At 46.4% G+C, this 3,386-nt stretch overlaps 1 pseudogene; it reads right to left on the reverse strand.

The window, feature by feature from the left end:
* Nucleotides 1–2,387: 2,387 nt before the first annotated feature.
* Nucleotides 2,388–3,154, reverse strand: LOC129016915 (small ribosomal subunit protein eS24-like; annotated as a pseudogene).
* Nucleotides 3,155–3,386: the final 232 nt, after the last annotated feature.

The raw sequence follows: 3,386 nt of genomic DNA on the forward strand, positions 1-3,386 counted from the left end.
CGCCCAGGCTGGAGTGCAGTAGCGCGATCTCAGCTCACTGAGAGCTCCGCCTCCCGGGTTCACGCCGTCCTCCTGCCTCAGCCTCCGGAGGCCCGGCCGAGATTTCATCATTGTTTTAAATCTTGAGTTCATGCTGGGTGCGGTGGCTCACCTGTAATTCCAGCACTTTGGGTGGCTGAGGCAGGAGGATTGCTTGAGCCCAGCAGTTTGAGACCAACTTGGGCAAAATGGTGAAATCCTGTTACTAAAAAAGAAGATTAAAAAAAAAGAGATACAAGCCGGGCGCGGTGGCTCACGCATGTAATCTCAGCACTTGGGGAGGCCGAGGCGGGCGGATCATGAGGTCAAGAGATCGAGACTATCCTGGCCAACATGGTGAAACCCTGTCTCTACGAAAAATAAAAAAATTAGCTGGGCATGGTGGCGCATGCCTGTATTCCCAGCTACTCAGGAGGCTGAGACAGGAGAATCTCTTGAACCTGGAAGGCAGAGGTTGCAGTGAGCCGAGATTGCTCCACTGCACTCCACCCTGGTGACAGAGCGAGACTGTCTAAAAAAAAAAAAAAAAAAAAAAAAGGCTGGGTGCGGTGGCTCACGCCTGTAATCCCAGTACTTTGGGAGGCCGAGGCGGGCGGACCACCTGAGGTCAGGAGTTCGAGACCAGCCTCAACATGAAGAAACCTCGTCTCTATTAAAAATACAAAATTAGCCGGGCATGGTGGTGCATGCCTGTAATCCCAGCTACTCGGGAGGCTGAGGCAGGAGAGTTGCTTGAACCTGGTAGGCGGAGGTTGCGGTGAGCCAAGATGGCGCCATTGCACTCCAGTCTGGTCAACAAGAGCGAAACTCTGTCTCAAAAAAAAAAAGAGAGAGAGATACAGTGGATGCTTTATTCAGATTTCATTGGTTTTTGCTCAAAGTCCTTTTTCTGTTCCAGAATCCCATCCAGGATACCAAGTTACATTAAATTGTCTGTCATATCTGTAGCTCCTCTTTTTTTTTTTTTTTTTTTTTTTTTTTTGAGAGGGAATTTCAATCTTGTCACCCAGGCTGGAATGCAATGGCTCAGTCTCCGCTCACTGCAACCTCCACCTCCTGGGTTCAAGCGATTCTCCAGCCTCAGCCTCCCAAATAGCTAGGATTACAGGTGCCAGCTACCACACCTGGTTAATTTTTGTATTTTTAGTAGAGATGGGGTTTCACCACGGTGGCCAGGCTGGTCTCAAACTCCTGACCTCAGGTGATCTGCCTGCCGCAGCCTCCCAAAGTGCTGGGATGACAGGCGTGAGCCACCGCACCCAGCCCTCTGGCTGCTCTTGGCTGTGACATTTTCTCAGAATTTTCATGTTTTTGATGACCTTAATAGTTTTAAGGAGCACTGGTCAGGTATTTAGTAGGATGTTCCTCTGCCGAGGGCTTTTCTTAGGATTGTACTGGGCTTTTAGCAGGAAGACCCACCAAGGTAAACTGCTGTTTTCATCACATCATATCAAGGGTGGTACTTGATCCGTACTGTCAACATGACTCATCACTGTTGATGTTGACCCTGATCACCTGGCTGAGGTGGCGTTTGTCAGCTTTTCCCATTATAACATTCTTTTTTTTTTTTTTAAACGGAGTTTCACTCTGTTGCCCAGGCTGGAGTGCAGTGACGCGCTCTCAGCTCACTGCAACCTCCACCTCCCAGGTTCAAGCAATTCTCTGCCTCAGCCTCCCGATATAACATTATTATTTTTTCCCCCTTTCCATACTGTACTTTTTGGAAGGAAGTTCACTAAACACAGTTCACATTAAAGAAGTAGGAAGTTATGCCTCTCCCTCCTTGAAAGGGGAGTATGTAAATACATTATTTGGAGGTTATTTTATTTTGAAGATGGAGACTTACTCTGTTGCCCAGACTGGAGTGCAGTGGCACGATCTCAGCTCACCGCAACCTCCACCTCCCAGGTTCAAGCAATTCTCTGCTTCAGCCTCCCAAGTAGCTGGGATTGCAGGCACTCACCACCATGCCCAGCTAATTTTTGCATTTTTAGTAGAGACAGGATTTCGCCACGTTGGCCAGGCTGGTCTCAAACTCCTGACCTCAGATGATCCATCCGCCTCAGCCTCCCAAAGTGCTGGGATTGCAGCTGTGAGCCACCAGGCCTGGCCTGGAGTTCTTTCATATGAGATATTTGTCTCTACTCCCCCATTATTTATTCAACCATTTATTTAATCAGTATGGACTCATGGACATTTATACTTTAGGTTCTAATCCAATATACTTCATATTTATTTTCCAGCTAATTTCGTTCTAGCTTTGGCCTTTGAGAGCTCTTTCCGTTGGCTCCTGTGTCTCTTTAGCATACCCTCATCCATTTTTTTTTTTGCACACAAAAGTTTTTAGTTTATAAATCTTGTGAAAAATCCACAATGACCACAGATGTTATTGTAGCATCTTTACTCCTTTGGCTTTTTGCCACACCAACACTGTCCTTTGCAGTCCCCCTTTCTTCATTCTGGTCTTGTGTTCCTTTCATTGCTTTCTTGAGTTCTTTTTCTTCTCATCCAGGCCATGTCTTGGAAGTCAGCATTTGGGTTTATTTTTCTTTGCATAATCCAGTGAATCATAAATCATGCCAAAGCCAGTTGTCTTGCCACCACCAAAATGAGTTCTGAATCCAAATACAAAGATGAGGCCAGGCGTGGTGGCTCATGCCTGTAATCCCAGCACTTTGGGAGGCAGAGGCAGGCATATCACCTGAGGTCAGGAGTTTGAGACCAGCCTGGCCAACATTGTGAAACCCTGTCTCTGCTAAAACTACAAAAATTAGCTGGGTGTGGTGGCAGGCACCTGTAATCCCAGCTACTCGGGAGGCTGAGGCAGGAGAATCACTTGAACCCGGGAGGCGGAGGTTGCAGTGAGCCAAGATTGCGCCACTACACTCCAGCCTTGGTGACAGATGAAGACTCCACCTCATAAAGACAAACAAAAACAAACACAGATGGTGACATCTAGTGTAGTCTCATACATTTTGGCTACTTTTTCCTGAATTTCTGTCTTAGGTACTGTTGCCTTCCCAGGGTGAAGGACCTCAATAACCATTTGTTCCTCCTGAAGTATGTAATCAGTTGATCATGAACTCCTAGTTCAGAGAGTTACTAAGTCATTCATGATGGCGGTCAATCCTCAGCCAAGGAGAAACATAAGAGTCCCATCAGTGTCGTTGTCAACGTTGTTGTTTTAATTAAAACCTTGTTTTTGTTTATTTAGTGTCACCTTACTTTCTGGTACTATAAAATGCTCCAGGCTCATTTTGTGTATTTCCTGCCACAGTCCTGCAATCAGCCATTTCTCCAAGGACCCCTATTTTCTTTTATTGGCAAATGGTTTTAGAATCCAAGAT

The sequence above is a fragment of the Pongo pygmaeus genome, chromosome 19 (assembly GCF_028885625.2).
Source record: "Pongo pygmaeus isolate AG05252 chromosome 19, NHGRI_mPonPyg2-v2.0_pri, whole genome shotgun sequence".
Lineage (NCBI taxonomy): Eukaryota > Metazoa > Chordata > Mammalia > Primates > Hominidae > Pongo > Pongo pygmaeus.